Genomic DNA, 20,593 nt, shown 5'->3' on the forward strand with positions numbered 1-20,593 from the left:
GCCAGGGGGAAGGTCTTTAGGAAACAAAAACACGAGTCAGAGCTGGGACCTGGCTGCTACACAAAGGGGCTTTCTCCCCGGCCCTGCCCTTGAGTGAGGGGAAGCTCAGAGGGCTCGTACTCAATCTTCAAGCTGGGCATGGCCTCCAAAACCAGCCAGCCCGCCCCCTGGCCTTGGGACAGACTGTCCTCACCGAGGGCAGATGATCAGGAAAGGAGGCACTGCCACCTTCCCGGCTCCCTCCGGCCCCTGTTTCTGCTGCTCTCTTGTTGTGTGACCTTGGCTCTACCCATCTCTCTGGACCTCAGTTTCCCCCATCGCATGAGGAAGGACCAGACTAGATGGTCACATTTGCAAATTCTCAACAGTAAGAAGCTCTTACAGTTTACAGAGCACTTTCTTATTTCCTGCTTAGTTTATCACCCAACAACCTGGTGGTTAATGAGGTGGGCTTGGTGGGCACTACCTCTCCAATTGTTTTCAGATGACAAAATGGAAGCTCAGAGAAAGGAAAGGGTCTTCCAAGTTCACACAGTGGGATAGTGGCTGAGCCAGGCTCCTGTGGCCCCGTCCAGACCTCCATCCACCGCCCCGGTGGTTTACACACTCCTGGAATGTGGGCATGGGTCAGACAGGCACGATTACTTCGTTTGCCTGTTTTCCACATGGATTTCTATGTAGGAAGCATTTTGTGGGAAAAATATTTGTATCGAAAGAGAATTGAAAGCCTTGTGCTCGCCTTGGACTTCTCAGGTGGGAGCTGAGGAGGACCTCCTTATCAGCTATACAAGCTCTGGGTTCCATAGCTCTACCTGGGCTTTAGGCAAGAGCTTCAGGTGTCTAACGGAAATGAAGGGGATTTGCACATTTAAAAAAATGTTTTATTTAAATTCAATTACATTAACATATAGTGTATTATTAGTCTCAGAGGTAGAATTTAGAGATTCATCAGTTGCATATAACACCCAGTGCTCATTTCTTTTTTTTTTTTTAATATTTTATTTATTTGTTTATGAGAGAGAGAAGCAGAGACACAGGCAGAGGGAGAAGCAGGCTCCATGCAGGGACCCTGATGTGGGACTTGATCCCTGGTCTCTAGGATCACGCCCGGGGCTGAAGGTGGCACTAAACCGCTGAGCCACCCGGGCTGCCCTTTCTTCTCTCTCTTTTTTTTTTTTAATTTATTTATTCATGAGAGACAGAGAGAGAGACAGAGAGAGAGACAGAGAGGCAGACCCAGTGCTCATTTCATCTAGTGCCTTCCTTAATTACCATCACCCAGTTTCCCCATCTCCCCCACCCACCTCCCTCCCCATCCTCCCCACCCACCCTGCATGTTTTTTTTCTATCAGAGACATTTAGCATGTGATGGTGTTTGGAGGTTGGAAATTTTCACAACACATAGAACTACAAAGGATGAACATATTGGTATCACAAAGTGTTCATGATGGAAGGATCTTTAGAAACCATCTGGTCCCTCCATGCCTCCCTGCCCTTTACGGAAGGGAAACTGAGGCCCAGAGAGAGGAAGGTATTTGGCCCAGGTCACACAGCCTCAGTGGCAGAGACAGGACTACAACTCGGGTCTCCTGACTTCCCCCACAGTTTCAGCACAGGCCGCTCTGGGGAGGCAGTAGGGTAGAGGGCCAGGGAAGGGGAAGAAGAAGGGGGTAGGAGCCTGGGGATAGTCAGACAAGAGGTATGTGGGGTCCAGCTGCCTGCTGATAAGAGGCCCACAATGCCATTCCAAAAGGATATTTTATCAAGATGTCATTTTTCCCGCTACACACTATTTTCTTTCTTGTGCAGACTCTGCTGGCCTTTGCGATAAGGCGCCTAGACATGTTCACACTAAGGCAGCCAAAACATGAGGCAGGAGGAAAAAAATTCTCTTCTTAATCTGTCCCCCCCCCCCCCGGCCTCACTCCGTCCAGCCCACTACACCCCCCCTCGTTTCCTCTCATTCTCTGCAAGTTCTCATGCCCCCCCCAGCCTAACCCACCCGGCCGTCTGGCCCCTTCCTGCTTTCCAGTAAGCCAGCCCAAAGGAGCCAGGAAGGTATGTGGCCCAGAGGAGGTCAAAGATGAGGATGGAGGGGGCTTCCCCTGGGAAAAGAAGGCCACACCACAGGCTCTCCCACTACCAGCAAGGGCCAGGTAGGGTGCAGGGGGCACGTGGTTTCCAGGCTTGTCCTTGGAGCCCTCTCCCTCCCTGCCCCCCAATCCCTGCAAATGGAATACAGAACTCTCTGGTTGGAGGTTTAAGATTGAGGTGATTAGAGTTTCCCCCACCTGCAGATTCTCTACTCTATGACCTCCATTCCTACCTCCTCATCCAAGGGCTGATGGGAAACTCTGTCTCATTCTATCAAACAAAAAACTCCCAGACTTAAGAAATCTGGCCAGACAGGGGACCTGGGACCAACCAACCACTGTTGATCCAGTCTTTTCTCCTTCCTCTATAAGCTCTCCACACCTCAGTTTCTCCATCTATTCCGCTAAGAGAGGGGGTTGGACTCATATCCTGGCACTGAAATCCTACCTCTGGCTTTTTCATAAGACGATGTTCTAGCTCAGGCCTCCTGGGTGCTTGGCAAGTTGGCTGCATTGCCCCCATGTATCAGTGCCCCGCCCCTGCTCTACTCAGGAAGTCTGCCCCGCCCTCCACATCTGGATGGAATTTACCCCCCAAAGCAACTCAATTACCGGTGATCTGATCAGGACGGCTCATGTGTCAGAGGGGGCCCCAGTGAAGGTTGCTCGGCCAGAGATGAGGGCTCCTGGACGTGTGGTCCACCCTTCTCACAGCCCAGGGTGCCCTCCCAGGGCCGCTGGGGGGACAGGCCTGGTGAGCAGTGTCCTGCTAAACAGGGGGTTGAAGACACAGAAGGGACTGGCACCTCCTGTTCTGTCTCAGGCCCCCTGTCCATTCAAGACCTGAATCAGCACCTAGAGGCTGGAAGGTGAAGGAAGATGGTGATTGAATTTTAGACCAAAAGGTCTGGCTAAGTGCCCAGCACGGAATCTGTGAGGGTAGTAACCCTTACCAATTCCCCTTACATTCCGACCCCTAGCAGTAAGCCTGGATGGTAAAGGCTGGTGCTTCTTGCAAGGCTGCAGTAGTGAGGGTCGGGGATGGAGTGCTGTGTGTTAGGATACCCTCCTCGGGAAATTAAAGTGATCCTTGCTGTCTTTCTGCAGCTTCTCCTAAGCTGGCAAGTGGAGGGCAGTGGGCTTTAGGGTTTTCTGTTTCTCCAAGTCTGCATTTAAAACCTCTTATGCTGAGCCCATTGCTAAAGAACTATTTTCCTCGATATCAAGCCTCCCCATCCCTCACCATTCACATTCACAGGAGGGTCACTGAGCCCAAGAGTTCTGGGGCGTAGTGAGCTGTGCCCATCAGTTTAGTAACCTGCCAGGAGTCTTGGGCCACCAGATTGCCCAAAGGACTGGAAACAGAGCGAGTCACGCTTATCGGCAGTGGAATCATGCCTATGAGTGCCTTCCGTCCTCCAAGTGACCCACCATGGTTATGGGCTCCGTGTGAGTGGAGCTGGGTTTGCCAGGCTGGGGAAGTAGCGCACGCAGGTGCACACACCCTTGCCCTACCTCCTTCCATCACTGAATATCACCAGAATTGCTCCAGTGTTCAATCCAGCAAATATTCACTAATGCCAATTAAGATCAAAGCACTGTGCTCAGTTCTGTGCAGAGAATGAGAAGTCTGAGGCCAAATCTCACTCCCCTAGGGGCTCACACTGTCAATGGGGATAGAAAACACTGACCTGAAAGCCAGTTTTATGAGCATGAGCTGGAGCCGGGCGGGCCACACTTGAATACCAGCTTTGCCATGGATAGGTGTGGGGGCTTCAGGGAAACAACTTAACCTACCTACCAGCCTCAAACGGTTGTAGGTTGTCAGGAACAAGCAGGCAATGTATGTTAAATGCCAGCATGGTGGGACCCCTGGGTGGCTCAGTAGTTGAGCATCTACCTTTGGCTCAAGGCGTGATCCCAGGGATCCTGGGATCGAGTCCCGCATCAGGCTCCCTGCAGGGAGCCTGCTTCTCCCTCTGCCTATATCTCTGCCTCTCTCTGTGTCTCTCATGAATAAATAAATAAAATCTTTAAAAATAGATGATAGATGATAGATAGATGATAGATAGATAGATAGATAGATAGATAGATAGATAGATACTAGCAGGGTACCTGACAAAAGACTAAAATGCTCCACAAATGGCTGCTTTATTATCATCTTATGAAATAACTAGCCTTAAGACAATAACTTCTCACTCACCTGGAAACCCTCCTACCTTGCAGAGCCCAGCCAAGGACTCATATGAAGCTTCCCTTCTAAAAAGGCCTCTGACGGGTGCCTGGGTGGCTTAGTTGATTGAGCATCTGCCTTCAGCTGGGGTCATGATCTCAGGGTCCTGTGATCAAGGCACAAGTGGTAGGACTCTCTGCTAAGAGGGGAGTCTGCTTCTCTCTCTTCCTCTGCTGGCGTATACTCTCTCTCTTACTCTCTGTCAAATAAATAAATAAAATCTTAAAAAAAAATTAAAAGTCCTCTGAGTTTTCACCAATAGAGTCGCAAGTTTGTGTACCAAAGCTCACGGGACCTTTCTCATCAGTAAGCTAGTTCAGATCACTTGGGGACAGAAAGGCTTCCTGAGGCCTGAGGATGCCAGACTGACATGGGTAGAGGGTCTGGACTGGGAAAGAGTTGGGAGGCTGAGGTGGGGACCAGGTTCCCAGGAGTCTAACTTGTTGGCTGCCCTGGGGAAGTGGGAAACTGCCATGGGGTGTGGCAAGATGTAAGGCCTTCTTCAGGAAGCTGACTCTGGGGGCTAATGCAGGTTACAGTGAGGGGCATTAACTGGCCAGGAGGCCAGTCAGGGCGCGTTGGAACCCAGACAGGATTTAATGCCAGGATCCATCCACAGCATGAAATTCCAGACAGGAAAATCACCACGTATTTGGCAAAGCCCCCCTTCACATCCCTTAGATCACATGATCTTTAGAACTCAGCGAAATGGTTATCCCTACTTTACAGAGATAAAAAGTCATGTCCTGGGATGCCTGGGTGGCTCAGTGGTTTAGTGCCTGCCTTTGGCCCAGGGCGTGATCCTGGAGTCCCGGGATTGAGTCCCACGTCTGGCTCCCTGCACGGAGCCTGCTTCTTCCTCTGCCTGTGTCTCTGCCTCTCTCTCTCTCTCTCTCTCTCTCTCTCTCTCTCTCCCTCTGTCTCTCAAGAATAAATAGCTAAAATCTTTTTTTTTTTAAGTCATGTCCCTAGAGAAGGGACCTCTCATAGCTGTTAGTGGTACAGCGAAGCCAAGCACCCAGGCCTCCAGCTCCTGCATCAATGCTCCTTCCTTATGCAGGGTTCGAGGTGGCTCTACCTGCCTATGCTTACTAAATGTAGAGGCTTTCAAGAACAATAAAGCCCTGCAGTCTTGGGACCAGGGTGGTGTCCAGGCAATAAAAAAAAGGCAAAAAAAAAAAGTCCTTGGGGGTTACAAGCACTGACTCTGGAACCAGGGAATCCTGGTTGGAGGCTAAGCCCCATTATTTACCACCAATGTGGCCTGGAGAAGCATCTGAACCTCTCTGGGCCTCAGTTTCTTCTCAATGTGGAGTTGTCTGCCACAGGGGATGCTCTTTCTCTTCCATGAGCCCTGGGAGGGAGCCGACTTGTCTCATAGTAAATGTCACAGCCCCCACGCCTGGTGCGAGGCTCGGTGCACCACAGAAGCTCAGGCAATGTCATGTCAATCGATGGTTCATGTTATGGTCAGTCACCTATGGGCACCTACTAAGTGTCAGTCATTGTGTAAAGTACACAACTAAATGGATGGTGAGACAGCTGGTGAGGAAGGACTGAATTCTAACAGGAGTGGGGAGCAGAGGCTGCTGCTGGGGGTGAATAAACATCAGTGTGAGGTACTGCAGACCAGGAGAAGGGGGCCTTGACTTGGGGAGCTGGGGAATAGCTTGCCAGCAGAGCATGCCAACAAGCACAGGGTCTGAAAACCCCGCTCAATTTCCCACCCTGCCGTCCTCTTGCCATGTGACTCTGGCCAAGGCCCAGCCCCCTCTAGGCCTCCGTTCTTTCCCCTGGATAACAGATGGAGGGCACAAGGGACTGGAACCATGCTGTCAGGGAGGGAGTCTCCCTCACCTGGGGCCTCCAGGCCTGTTGGGATCTGCCGGCCTGAAGGGGATTTCCTGGGGCCGGCCCAGTTCCCAGCCCTGCTGACGTCTCCACTGGATGCGTGCCCAGAGTTGGGGGGTGAGGGGTGCCCAGAGCTGCACTCCGGTGGGAAAGGCAGGCGGGTACTCTCCCAGCCCATACCTTAGCCCTCCCTCTGGGGCTCCCCTGGGGAGCTTTGGGGCTCCCCAGAGCCTCCCTCTGGGGCTTTGGGGTCTCCCCATCCCCAGCCCGAGGCAGGGCAGTGAGGGATCCCTTCTACTGAAAGAAGAAGGCACTGCCCCTTGGCTCAAGATCCTGATTTGCTGTGTGACCTCAGGCAAGTCCCTGCCCCTTTCTGGGCCTTGGTACCCTTTCTCTGAAAAGAGGAAGGCAAAGATTTCCAAGCTTTTTTGGGAACTCCGACAGTCTAGGATCTTGCTGGGAGTTGGCTGGGAGAGGGGGCGGGCAGTCCTGGGACAGAGAACTGGGATGGAGGCTGGATTCCAGGGGCTTGCTGCCCTGCTCTGAAGCGGAAGGTAGAGGGCATGCAGGGCGGGTGGTGGGAGAAAAGGAGCCCCAAGGCTTCCAGGTGGCTGTAAGGGGGGCAAGGCGAGCGAGAGGTTTTGGAAACATATTTATTTTTAAGTGTCCGGTGTCACTGGGGGCTTTCTCTTTGGGTTTTGAAATGCTCCAGAAGTCAGCGCTCTGCATGTGCGTGTTTGCTGAGTGGAATATGGGCTGTATTTATTCATCCTTTAGCCGGAGCCCTTAAAAATATAGACGGCTAATGTCTTCAGTATGTATGAAATATCCCATATGCTCGGAAACAAAAGGGGCTCTGTTATTAAAGTTTCATTTCCACACGCCCCCTCCCCTCCCTCCCGCCCGCCCCCCTGACACCCTGCCCTCCTTCCATCCCGCTCAGCCTGCTCCGAGACAGCGCGAACGAGGAGGCAGGCGGGCAGTCGTGGCCGGAGGCCCGGGCACAGCTGGTCCCTGCGCGAGTGGGTGCGGATTCTGGCTCCAGGTGAGGGGGAGACCATGCGAGAGGAGAGCAGGGTCTTCCAGGGGAGAGAGCCCTCTGGGGTGCCCGAGGTGGCCAGTGGAGGAGCGGGGGGGCGAGGTGGCCCTTCTTGTGGGTGCCTGTGGGGCCGGGGCCCTGGCAGGGCCCGGCTGTCTGGGACGGAAATGCCCGCTCTGCTGCTAACTGAAACCACATGTGTCTCCCAGGCAGCGGGACAGAGACGCCGCCAAGCCTGGGGCTGGGGACTGGGGGAAGGAAAGAGGCAGGCTGGCCTCCGCTGTGTGCCCGGGCTGGGTGGCGGGGGCAGGAAGGGTTGGGGTCATTTGCATCTGCACGAATGAGAGCATGTCAGAAAGTGCGTGTGGATGTCTGAGTCCTGCGTGTGTGCATGCTGCATGGATGAGTGTGTGTGTGTGAGAGTGTCTGCAGGTCGGTGTGGTCCTGTTCACAGGGTCAGACTGGCCTCCCTCTTGGCCTCTTGTGGCCAGCGTCCTGGGCAGGCTCCTCCCTATCTCCCAGAGCCCGGGAGCTGCTGGCTGCCTCCCGGAAGGGTCCTCTGGGGTGACCCCGGCTGAGTCGGCACTGGTCCTTCTAGGCAGAGACACCCCCTCCTTCCTTCCTTTTCCTCCAACCCAGTTGAGCCTTCTCACACTAGCAAACCTCTGCCTATTTCCCAGAGAGAAAGTCTGAGGCACAGAGCAAGGCCTTTTCTCCCACGTCGGTTGTCACCTTTTTCAAAGCTCTCAATTCCAGGCATCTTCACTGAAGCCCTGGAAGGTGAGGAAAGCAAGCCCAAGCAAGGGGACAGCTTTCCCACAGCATCAGGGAGACAGCAGTGGGGGCTGGCAGCTCCAGAAGGGGTCAGGCCTCAGGGAAGAGGCTGGAAGCTGCCCTCAGATTCTGAGGCAAACAGGGGCACCCGGGGGCCCCAGTGACCTGAGTCCTGGGTCTTCTCTCCATAAGGAGTGAGACTTGCTGGGAGCAGGGATCGGGGTTCTGGTGGTGGCCCCACCACTACCTTGCTGTGGATGTTGGACAAGTCTCTTATGGAAGAGACCCTTCCTTAGCCTCAGTTTCCCCATCCCTACAATGGCAAGTTTGGGCCAAGTCAGTATTTCCCGAAATGCGGAGTGTGCTGCCCTGGTAGCTCATGAGATGGTGCCACGTGGACTACTAATTTTCATTTTAACAAGGCTTGTGTGTTATTTTTACCGACATTAGGGAAAAATACATAAACATACGTTAGATGAAAGCATAAACTACTCAAATGAATGAAGACAGGGGACTGCAAGCAGGTCCCTGGGGTCCACTCCATCACGAGTGTCCAACAGGCACTCTTGATGCTTCTACCATTTTAAATGCCTAGAAGAATGTTGGTTCTGGCTGTCTAGGACTCAGTGTGATCTACTTGTAAACCATCTTTTGGCCTCCACAAATGAGTAGTTTTATTATTCCGTGATTAGAGTGAAAAGCCCAGTTGTCACACCGTGTGTGTGTGTGTGTGTGTGTGTGTGTGAAAAGACAGAGGATGGAATTGGCAGAGCCGGGGGCGGGGGGGGAAGATCAGCCCGTCCCAAGGTCAGGGCTGGGTGCCCAAGGTCAAAGGCAGGGAATTTGGGAAAAGAGATTGTTCCCTGACTGACATTTTCAAGTGCTTTATCCGGCCTCAGCCTTGCTTTGAATCACTAGGTTGGACGGGTAGGCGAGGGGCCACCCTGGCTTCAGCTTTCCTGCCATTCAGCCTTGGCTCCCTGGCTACTTGGTTGTGTTTTATGTGCCAACCCAGGACTGCCCCTGGGAGGATGCAGGGGGTGTGAGGAGCCCCTGGTAGAGCCCCTCGGTCCCTTCTCCAGGCTGTGTCGTTAAGGATGTGCCCCCTGCAAATCCCCTCCTTACTAAGAAGCTGGCCAATGCTGTTATTGTTACTCGTGACAATGACAGTTTACCCATGGATCTTTATTTGTGATTTGTCACATCACTGACTGGAGGCGAGCACGACCCTGCCCGGCTGCGGGAGGCATGGCTTCTGAGACAGTCCCTTCTTATCTCATCCTGCAGCAGGCAGAGGGCACCACACGTTGGCTCAAGGATGTGGACAGCATCTTTGAGTGAGAATGGATTCAGGACCCCTTCAGGTGCAGAGGAAGTTGCCCAGGGCAAGATCCCTGCACTCCCAGGACCTCCGCCTCCACACCAGCCTCAGGAGGCATTGTGCTCAGCAAGGCTACAGTAACTCCCTAGCTCTGTCTGAGGATGGAGCAATATCCATCTGCTTCTAGGGAGTTCTTGTTCCTCTAGGAGGTTGTGAAGTTAGGGGTTGGGCTCCCTGGAGCAGAGGTGGGCCAAATGGAGTGTCCACACTCCTTGGTACCAGGTTCCCTTGGGGCCTGGACCAGCTGTTTCAAATTCTGGAGAACCAGCTGGCCAGGGTCAGGGGCACAGTCCCTGCTTTCAGAACTTATCACATTCCAGGTGGCCTTCAGTGGCTTTGTGGGTCCTGCGGAACTACCAACAGCTACACCCAAGGCCAAGGGCAAACAGAAGCCTACTTTATGATGTGCTGGACAGCTGTCTGGGCATCATTCTAGAAAGATCTTCCTGACCAGGGTGCGGGAGGTAGCACTGCTCAGTTGGGAGGAGCGGGCTTCAGAACGCAACCCCTTCCTAAAGTCACATTCCCATTTAGAAGATGCAGCTGTCCGTACAACCAGGGTCCACTTAGCCACGTAACGCTTGCTATGCTAAGCAGTGGGTCCTGACAGAGGCAGAGGATTCTAGTCGAACCTGGCCACAGTGATGCCCTGGGCACTCCGCTTCCTTAGATTTCACCTGGATTTCCTTTTCCTGGGTTTGCAAAATGTAGAGCGTGGAGCGGCAGCAAGGCACTTTCCCCATAGAGTCACCCCCGGATCTACCAGTGATGATATCAACTTCAGGCCAAGGAAAGCTGGCATTTGCTGTGGGGTTAGAGAAAAAAAAGAGGAAAGAAAAGTGGTCAAGTGGACCCGTGCTCTGCTCCTGCTGAGGCAGAGGGACCTGGCCGGATCGCTGCTCATCTCTCAAGCTCTACTTTCCTGATCTATAAAATGGGTTGTCACAAAGCCCCCTGAGATGATGGTACAGGAGGCCTGGCGCCCCATAAACAGTAGCTCAACAGTACTGGGCCTGTTAGTAACTCTGCTGACGTAAGCGGAGGGTGTCACCACCACCTCACAAAGGTGAGAACGGGATTGTGAGTGACTGCTCGGAGATGAGGGGAGAGTACCCACTCTTTCTGAGCCTCGGGCTCCAGGCCCAGCCCTACTCCTCTCAGCTCTGTAGCTTTAAGCAGCCTACTGACCTCTCTGAGTCTCAGTTTCCTCGTGTATAAAATTGGGGCAGGGATAGCACCTGTCTCGTAGGGTGTCTGTGGGGGTTACGTGAGCCAACTTGGCAGGTAGTGAGTGCTCAGTGAACAGTGCCCTGAATGAATGGTGACCTGGAGGCCTGAAGCCCCCCTGGCTGGCCTCAGGGGTCCTTGCCCCTCAAAATGCACCCAAATAGTCCCTCTTATCCCCAGGCAGGGCCATAGCCTTTACAGGTAGTAAGGCCGGTGGTCAAGAGCTCAGGGAGTCCAGGGGGGCTTTTCCTCTGGGGACTGGTTTTGGATCTAGCCACAGACACTACCAGAACCACCTCCTGGAGGAACACTGCACCCCATCCCGGGCGGTAGGTGGGCATAGCAGCGCTCTTCAGTAGCATTGCCAGCAGGATTGTGGGGCGGCTTCCTCCAGGAGGGAACCAGGAGGACAGAGAACCCCTTCAGAGAGGAAAGGGGCCTGCACGGGGTTGTCGGGGTTGTCGCAGGGAAGCAGGGGCTGAGAAACCTTATGAGGAGGGGAGAAGGGGAGGGCCCTGTACCTACCCTGCCAGGGCCTCCCTCCAGCTCTGCTCCCTGGAAGCAGGAACCAGTTAAAGGGGAACCGGAAAGGAGAGAAAGAAAGCAAACAGAGTCAGAGAAAAGCCTGGAGCTTGGAGCACTGGGGTTGTTTGGTCTGGCAGAGCCACCTCCTGGGCCACTCCCAGCAGTCTTGCACACAGACTCCACAGCCACCCCACACACGTGCGCACGCACACACAGATACACAGACACACATACACAGCTGCACACAGGCATGCGGATACACACACAGAGGCACAGATAGACACACACAGACATACACAGGCGTATAGTCACATGCAGAGAGACATGCACACATACACACATACAAGACACACATACGCCCACACGCACACACATGGTGCGGCAACTCTGAGCTGGAGGGCAGGTGCTGAGATGGAGGGTTTCTGGAACCCCTGGCTCAGCCCTTCACTGCAACCACAATAACACGTACCGGGTGTTTACTGGTGAGCTCTAAGCCCTTTACTTACATGAACTGGTTTAATCCTCATTGCAGCGCAATGAGGTGGGCACTGTAATTAGCCCTGGTTTGCATATGGGAAAACAGACTAGAGAGACGAAGTAACTCTGCCAATGTCATGCAGTTTGTCCAGCGCCCCTCACCCCCACCCAGCAGGCCCCCAGAGCACAGAGCCCACTGGCTGAGCGCTGCCCCTCGCTGTCTCTGGGAGTGCCAGGCTCCGGCTCTGTGCTGCCCCCACTGTCTGTGCCCCATGAAGCAGCACCCTGAGGCTGCCTCTGTTTCTCAGGCCCGGGGAAGGGAAGCGCCCTGCCCATGGTCACAGAGAGCAGAGGGAACGGGGCTGGGTGTCCTTGCGTGCGCTGGGCCAAGGCTTCCATGGAGAGGAGAAGCGGGGGTCAGAGTCAGACTCAGCACCTCCAGCCTCCTCCTTCTGCACCTGCTGTTACAACTCCCTTTCCCCGACCTGCCCTGACCCCCAAAACTGTACCTCTATTTCCTACACCTGTGTGTCTGGTGCCACACACCTCACACTTGTTCAGCCAGCCAGCCATTGCCTCGATAAGTCTGTTCAGAGTTTCCTTAATAATAGCTTTGGGTAACTGTTGACAAAACATGTTTCCCTTCCATTATTTTATTTTATCCAGTATGTGTGTCTAAGTGCGGGCAGGGGGCAGGGGGTGTCAGTGGTGATAATTATTTTCTTTTAACTTGACTCCACCACTCACTGGGAATCCTTTCCATAGAGGGTCAAACTAACTAAAATGCAGATCAGAATCTTCCATTGGGTTCAAAATGCCAACAGCACAGATACAGGATGTGAGGGATGTGGCATGAGAGTAGCAATTATACAGCGAGGCCTTTGGGGGACCACACGACCCAGCAGAGACATGGGCATTGAAAGAAATGGGGGGTCCCCAGGGGGCCTTGGGTATGTTCCCTCAGTCAGGTGTCTCCATGCTATACAGCCTCCCCATGCTGCTCCCCCACCCACTGCCCTCCAGGACCAAGACACAGAATCTCAGGTGAGGTAGATCCACAGACTTACCAGAATTGAAGGAACTCTTGGCAAGCATCTTGTCCAACTTCCTCACTTTATGGAGGGGTAAACTGAGGCTAGAGAGGACAAAGGGCTTGCCTGAAGTCAGTGGCTCGTAGGACATGGCAAATCATAACTCTAGTTTGAACCCAGGTCTCCAACCTGGAGCTGCTCCCCTGTCCGACCAGGTCGCTGATGGACTGACAGTCTGATTCCTTCCCGTGCTCCACCCACCCCCTGTCAGAGAAAATTCCCATGTGGAACCAGTCCACCCCTTTTCCACATCCCACAGTGTCTCTCATTTGAGATCTGTGCAGCACGCATTTAGTGAGCACCTACTAGGTGCCAGGCGTGCGGTCCTAGGGATGCTAGCTGCCGCACTAGAGCAGGGTGTGTCTCTTCCCTCTGTCACTTGCAGAGTGCTTCTCATGATCTGCATTTACCTGGCTTATTTATTCATCTACTAGTTTATTGTCTGTCTTCCCTGTCCTACTATGCCCAGCTCTCAACATTACCAAGTGCAGGGGAGTGACTTGTCCCAGCTGAACTCCCAGCAACCAGAGCAGCCCTGGCTCACAGCACATGTTCCAAAACTGCTTGCTGATTCAATGAGTGAGTGGATGAATAAATGAACGAGTGAACAAACCAACAGTGAGCAAAACTGACATGATGCTGGCACTTGTGGGACCAGAATGATGACCAGCACTTCCTGAGCTTGGCTGGGTGCCTGGCATGGTGCAGAGTGCTTTTCCCCTGTGATCTCATTTAATCCTCCTCATGAGTCCTAGAAGGTGGTTCTGTCATTGGCCCCATATTACAGGTAGAGAAATCGAGGCTTGGAGAGGTTAGGTAGCTGCTCATGGCCCTTGTCACCTCCTGCCTCATATTATAAATATCTAAGCCACTGCCTCATGCCCTCTGCCCATGCCAGACTGCTTGCAGATGGAAACCATATCTGCTTTATCTTTTTTTTTAAGATTGTATTTATTTATTCATGAGAGACAGAGAGAGAGTCAGAGACACAGGCAGAGGGAGAAGCAAGCTCCCTGCAGGGACCCTGATGTGGGACTCGATCCCAGGACCCCAGGATCATGCCCTGAGCTAAAGGCAGATGCTCAACCACTGAGCCACTCAGGTGTCCCTACATCTGCTTTATCTTTGTTTTCCCCAAAGGTGTTCTGCAGGATGCTGGCTCCCAGTGGCATCTTTAAGTGTTTATTACATTCAGTTGGGTTGAGTGAAAATCTGGGAGAGGAAAGGAAACAGTGGAGAAGATTCACGGAGAACATTAAGCCAGGGGCAGACAGCAGCACAAGCAGTGTCACCCAGAGCCATCTTCAAAGGCCATCTCATCAATGAGTCCCCCGCCCACATTCAATTTTCTGACTACCTCTAGAGCAGCCTGCCAAGGGGTTCCCCAGGCTCCACTTGTTCACTGCCAGTGACAGGGAGCTCGGCACCTATTGAGGCATGACATAATCCAAGGAAATCACTTAGCCGTGTGCCAGATGGTCCCCTGATGGCTGACTTTTAATGGGTTCTTTCTCTGTGCCAGGACACTAAATCCACACCAGAGCCACAAGAGATAGTTACTATTATTATCCTAATTTAACAGATAAGGAAACCAAGGCACAGAGTTATATAATTTGCCCAAGGTCTCACAGCCAGTAAGTGGCAGAGTGGAGAGTACAATTCAAAGCCCAGGACTGAGATGCTAGAGAGTATGCCCTCCTGACCTCCATTCCAGCGCTGGTTTTTATTTTTATTTTTAACAGATTTTATTCATTTATTCATGAGAGAGGCAGGGATGTAGGCAGAGGGAGAAGCAGGCTCCCTGCTGGGACCCTGATGCAAGACTCGATCCCAGGACCCCAGGAGCATACCCTGAGCCAAAGGTAGACGCTCAACCACTAAGCCACCCCGGTGCTCCGCCAGCAGTGTTTATTGAAATAATGCGAGTACATGTAATTTTAAATTTTCTAGCAACTATGCTGAATAAGTAAAAAGCAAGAGGTGGGGAAAAAAAGAATTTAGGGAATTTATTTTAATAATACATTCATTTAAGTCCAAGATAGCATCATTTTAACATGTCATAAATCCTTAAAACATTATCAATGAAACGTTTTACATTTTTCTCTGAGTACAAAATCTTTGAAATCTGGTGGTATCCTTCATTTACAACGCATCTCAGTCTGAACTTGCCACAGCTCAAGTACTCGGTAGCACAGGCAGTCAGCGGCCACTGGATTGGAGAGTGTGGCTCTATTCTAGACTGGCTGCCAAGGTGCTTGTGTGGTATATGCTAGTGCACATGAAGAATCCAATATATATTGGCCACTCTTACACTTATTTTTATCACCAATTTTCATTGGTGGTAGTCCAGGGCAAAGGGGGGCCGAGGCCCCAAACCTCTTTGGCAGAAGCACTGATACCTCTATTCTTAATCTGCGTCTTCCAAGCCGGCAGCTTGCTGTCTCCCAGGCTAAGCCAAACTTTGTGGATCCTTGGCCTGTGGGTTGAGAAGAGCCAGCCTTACTCTCTCCAGGAGGGGAGGGAGAGGCCTGGCTAAGGCCTCTTCATCTCCCAGCTGGCCAGCTGAGTACCAATAAGTGAGGCCTCCTTGGGGTGTATAAGCTTGTGCCCATCTGCTCTGGAGCGTGTAGGGTGTCCAAGAGTACATCTGGAAGGGAGGGAAAGACTCCCTTCTGTGGTCCCTGGAAGCAGCATCTCCTGCACACTTTAGGCAGACTGGGTCTTTAAATAGAACAAACAAACAAACAAACAACCCCTCCCACCACTGCTCCCTTCTCTCTCTTCTTCCCTGGACAGCTGCCCAGTGCTAGCAAAGAGGCAGGCAATGTGAGCCAAGGGTTCCCAACCCTGTCTGCATGTTGGAACCACCTGGGAAATCTCCAAAAACTCTGATGTCCAAGCCCTACCTCTACAGGTTGTAATTGAATTGGCCTGGGGTATGGCCAGAGCTTTGGAGGGTGTACAAAGTCCTCCAGGCATTCTAACATGCAGACAGTAATAAGTAATAAGTTTGGAAACCCCTGTGCTAACCCTTAGGGGTACAAGCTCTGTTAGCCTCACTGCAGCCATGCTGTAGGTATGACTATGGTTCCTACTTTACCAGTGGAAAAATTGAGGCTCACGGAGGTAAAATAACTGGCTCAACTTCAGCGAGCCAGGCAACGGGCATAGTTGGGATTCACTAGCCATGGTCATAAGCAGTGGCGTGCTGATAAATATTTAACAACTGGCTCTCCGGCGGGGTGGGGGGGGACCAAAAGCTTGATTTGTAGCATCTGCCCATCTCTACAGTGTAACAAGTCCCACCATGGCCAATTTCGAGCTCTCAGAGTTACGTCACCGAGTGCAGACCTGGGAAGAAAGTCCCACAGCGGGCTGTTGGGTCAGGATGGCAGGCCTCAGCACGCAGCCAGGCCACCCCGCATGGAGGAGAGTCCTATTGAGCAGGAGTTTAGATATGGTTAGTAATTTCCTGACGCTTTAGTCATTGAACTCTTTCTCAACTGAAATTTTTGAGAAACCCAATGTATCTTACGGATAAAAAGCAGTCTGTTACTAGTAGAAGCTTATTTTATGAACTTGAATCATAATATGCATTTGTTCAGCCCAGGAGAGCTGTAGGGTTGGGGCGAGATATTTAGGAGCCTGGTCAGTAGGCAGCGTGAGGAACAGGCTCTATTCAGAGCCAGGGGCCTGGTGCTCCAAGCCCACCTCTGACCCTTACTACCCAAGTGGCCTTGGGCAAGTACATGCCCCTGGAGCTTCCATTCTCTTGCTTCTGCAGGAGACTGACCGAGTGCTGGACCCCTGGGGTGTGGTCTTTCCAGGCTGGCCTTGACCCTGCGGGCATTCCCCACTCGACCCCAGACAGCCTTGGCCCTGTATTTATAGCCATGACTTCAGTCTCTCCGATTCTGTCGAAGCTGGTTCCCAGGCCCACATATTTATAAACCCAGCAGGGCAGAAATAGATGTGACGTGCATGGGACTTGGCTGATTTTGTGAGCAGGCTGGATTTGGCGAGTCCGTTTGGAGCAGCTAGAGTCCTCCAACGTCCTGGGTGCAGGGATCTGTGGGCAATCCACGGCAGGAAAGCCACTTGGAGCCCCCAAGCTCAGCCCTGTCATTGTGTGTGTCAGGATCACCAAGCTCAAGGAGCAGAGGGCTGTGGCCCAGGTCACAGAGAGCATGCAGAGCACCAGCCAGAATGAAGGGTTCTTTGCACTGACACCAGGTGGCTAACTCAGGTCACAGGCACCCTCAAGTCCCTGCTCGTTGTTTTCCTGCTCTGGGGCCCTGGGCAGACTCATGCCCCTGGCCTCCATTCCTCCCTGTCTGTTAAATGGGGAGAGTAGTAGGTACCTGCCTCATAAAGTTATTGTGGAGAATAAACAAGATCGTATTTGAGAGAATGTATGGATTCAGTGCTCAGTACACAGTCAATATGCAATAAATGGTAGCTTTTGCTCTGGTTATATCCCAATCACCCCTTAACAGAAATAATAATTTTTTCAATAGCTGCATCTTATCAAGTACTTATACATGACCTGGTCTAATCTTCCCAGCTATATGACATCAGTATTATTATCCTCAAGTTCACTGTATGGTGTGTGTTTATATTGAGGAGATGGCGTCAATTAAATGAACTTGGAAAAGAATGTTTTCAAAGAGATAATAATAGACGAAAGCATGTTTTTATATCCAGGATTATAAAAATACTCAATCCTGAACGGTAGATGCGTTCATAGTGGAAAATGAAATGAACAAGTGCATAATCAGAATATTAGCATAAGAAATAAATCTCCGGGGATCCCTGGGTGGCTCAGTGGTTGAGCGTTTGCCTTTGGCTCAGGGCGTGATCCTGGAGTCCTGGGATCAAGTCCCACATCAGGCTCCCTGCATGGAGCCTGCTTCTCCCTCTGCCTGTGTGTCTGCCTCTCTTTCTCTCTCTCTGTCTCTCATGAATAAATAAATAAAAATCTTTAAAAAAAAAAAAAAGAAAGAAAGAAATCTCCCAGAGGTTTGCAGGGCTTATGTTCCCAAGCTTGCCACCTGATGTTGATTTTATGTATTTGTAATTGCATATGAGAATTTAACACAATTGTGAACTTGAAATACATATGCCATAAAAACACAGGATGGCATCTGTCAAGGTTTTTCATATTAATATCACTGTTTTCTCTGTCCTAATAATACACAGCAGTCCCTGGTTCCCTTTCCTGCTTAATTATTTTTCCATTGTACTTATCACCATCTGACAGACTTTCTTATTTATTTATCATCCACCCCCCCACACACACCCTAACTAACATGTGAGCCTCACGTGGGCAGAGCTTTTATTCTTTTTTGTTCACTGTGTACCACCAGCTTAAAATAGCCAATGGCACATAGCTGGCATTCAGTGAGTACATGTTGAATGAATGAAGGAATAAATGAATGACCGAGTAGCCACTCTACCAAGAAGGCAACTGAAATCCAGTGAGACGATGTGACTGGTGTAGTCATCCAGCTATTGTGAGGCTGAACTGAGGTCCAGCTGACACTCATCTCTCTTGAGTGTGCCCAACTTGGGGAGCTCTTCCCAGCACCTCACCCCTCACCAAGGGATGGTTTCCTGATGCCTCCAGAGCTTCCTCCAGCTTCACATGATGCCCACTTGACACTGGCTCCTTCTGGCCCAGGAAGTGGACAGGGATGGGGGAGAGGAGAGAAGTAGAGGGAAGGAGGAGGGGTCAGAGCAGGCTGGGCAGCCAGGGCAGTGATGGCTGGAGGCTGAGGCAGGGAGGAAGGAGGCCAGGATTGGTCAGTCTGTCCTGCAGCCCTGGACGGAGGGGTCAGTAATGTGTGGACATGCTTGCATATCCCTCTGGAACTGACTTCACTCACTGGAAAATGCCAGGACAGGGCAACTCCAGGGAGGATTCAGGGATAGTTTCGTTTCTTTTCTTTTTTTAAAATGTTATTTATTTATTTGACACAGAGAGAGTACAAGTAGGGGGAGCTGCAACAGGAGAGGGAGAAGCAGGCTCTCTGCTGAGCCGGGAGCCCCATATGGATCTCCATCCCAGGACTCTGGGATCATGACCTGACTGACTGAGCCACCCAGGCATCCCGGGAATACTTTCAGTCTTGGCTGCTTCTGCCCCCACCAACCATTCTGCCCAAAGCCTTTTGCAGCTGGGGAGACTGAGGCCCACTGTAAGGAAGTGACTCTTCTGAGAACATGTAGCAAGATAATCGTGAATGCTGGGCTTCCTCATATTCACCTGTTCTAGAGGTTGGAGGGGCTTGAGACTCCTCCTTTGGAACCATAAGGAAGAAACCCCCCACCTTGGCTCCAATCGCCTCCTTGGGAGAAAAGCACTAAGACAGGAACATACTCTCAGCTCAGGCTCTTGAGAACAATAGAAGCTCTCTTCCCAGTGACAGGGGGAGCTCAGCTCTGAGCAGGCCAGACACTAGCCCCCACCCCACTGATGCTGAGGTGCTGTCAGGGTATGAGGAATCAGGGGTGGGGTGGGCAGATGTATCCTGAGCCATCTGGACCAGTTCTGACTTACATCCTTTCTCCACAGGAACTCCATTTTTGCCACTAGGCTATGTATGCAGTTTATGCCTCAGTCACTCTGCACTCATTATTCCACTTGATGAATATTTATTGAGTGACTACTATGTGCCAGGCAATGTACCAGGGGTTGGAGATAATCTCCCTTTCTCCCTTCCAAACTTCCTTCCTCCCATCCTTCCTTCTCATTCATTCATTCATTCATTCATTTATTCATTAACTAGTTACACTATTGAGGCAGTACAGCCTTGTGGATAATAGTGCTATTTGGAGCTACACTGTCAGGATATGAACCCTGACTCAGCCACTTACTAGCTGTGTGAGCTTGGCAAGTCACGTAAGCCCGACTTCCCTATCTGTAAAATGGGATAATAATAGCACCTTCCTTATAGAGTTGTGATGAGGATCAAATGAGTTACTGCACGCTAAGTGTCTGGAACAGCACCTGACATAGTAAACACTTCATAAACATCAGTTATTATCATTGTTATTGTTATTATGTGCCTGGCACTGTGCCAGGTGTTGAGGAAATTGCTCCAAAATGTTCCTCTGGAGAGATCCTTGCACGCCAGCTCTTGACATAGCCTCCCACCTTCTCCTCCCTGCCTCACCCCCAAGAACTGAGCCTTGCAGTGGCTCCCCTAGTCCCATAGGGCTGCCCTCTGCATCACCTCTTGAGCCAGAAGGAGGGAGTCCAGGTAACTGAAGCCTGCCATGATTTTGTCTTCCAGCCTTACCTCACTGGGCCCTACCACACAGGGCCAGGCCTCAGCCTATACAGGCCCATGTGTTTCTCTCGATTCATCCCCAAATGCTCCTGCCTTCTTGCCTCCACTGGGACTTGTTGGATGGAGTACCTTCCATCCCTCAGAATGCCAAGCACATCCTGTCAAGGTTCTTCAAATCCAACTGAAGCGTCATCATCCCCAGGAAGCCCTCCTTCCTTCCCCTCACCCGAGGATCATGAGATCTGCCTTTGAATCTGCATTTCCCTTTGTTTGCAACTGTTTTTGTTTTATTCTGTGAGGAATGGGGAGCCATGGAGGGTCCTTGAGCAAATAAGCAATACATTTAAAGCTGCACTTTAGAAGAATGGAGTAGACCCTGTAGAAAGAGACCGCACATGGGGAGGCCAGGTATGGAGTCTTCTGGGGGCAAAAAGGCATTCAGAGGAATGAGGGTCTAGTCTTTCTGGACTGCTTCTCCCCTCTCTGCCCTCTTTAGCTCCCCACTGTAGAATCAGATCCTGTGATTTCCCCAATATGACTCACTAAGTCAGTGGGAGAGTCAAAACCAGGACCCCATGCCCTGACCCCTGCCATGCACCTACTTAAGCTC

At 51.7% G+C, this 20,593-nt stretch overlaps 1 protein-coding gene across 2 annotated transcripts in view; it reads left to right on the top strand.

The window, feature by feature from the left end:
* The first annotated feature begins 6,697 nt into the window (after positions 1 to 6,697).
* The window catches only part of SYNPO (synaptopodin), a 54,857-nt gene continuing 40,961 nt past the window's right edge, over positions 6,698 to 20,593 (top strand). The window contains exon 1 of one of the 2 annotated variants that reach the window (XM_055325474.1): positions 6,698 to 6,731. The gene's annotated coding sequence lies outside the window, so the exon portion shown is untranslated. Of the gene's footprint in view, positions 6,732 to 7,133; positions 7,223 to 20,593 lie in introns of those variants that run through there. The other variant, XM_055325473.1, reaches the window with a different exon arrangement.

Source organism: Nyctereutes procyonoides, unplaced genomic scaffold (genome assembly GCF_905146905.1).
Source record: "Nyctereutes procyonoides isolate TBG_1078 unplaced genomic scaffold, NYPRO_anot_genome, whole genome shotgun sequence".
Classification (NCBI taxonomy): Eukaryota; Metazoa; Chordata; class Mammalia; order Carnivora; family Canidae; genus Nyctereutes; species Nyctereutes procyonoides.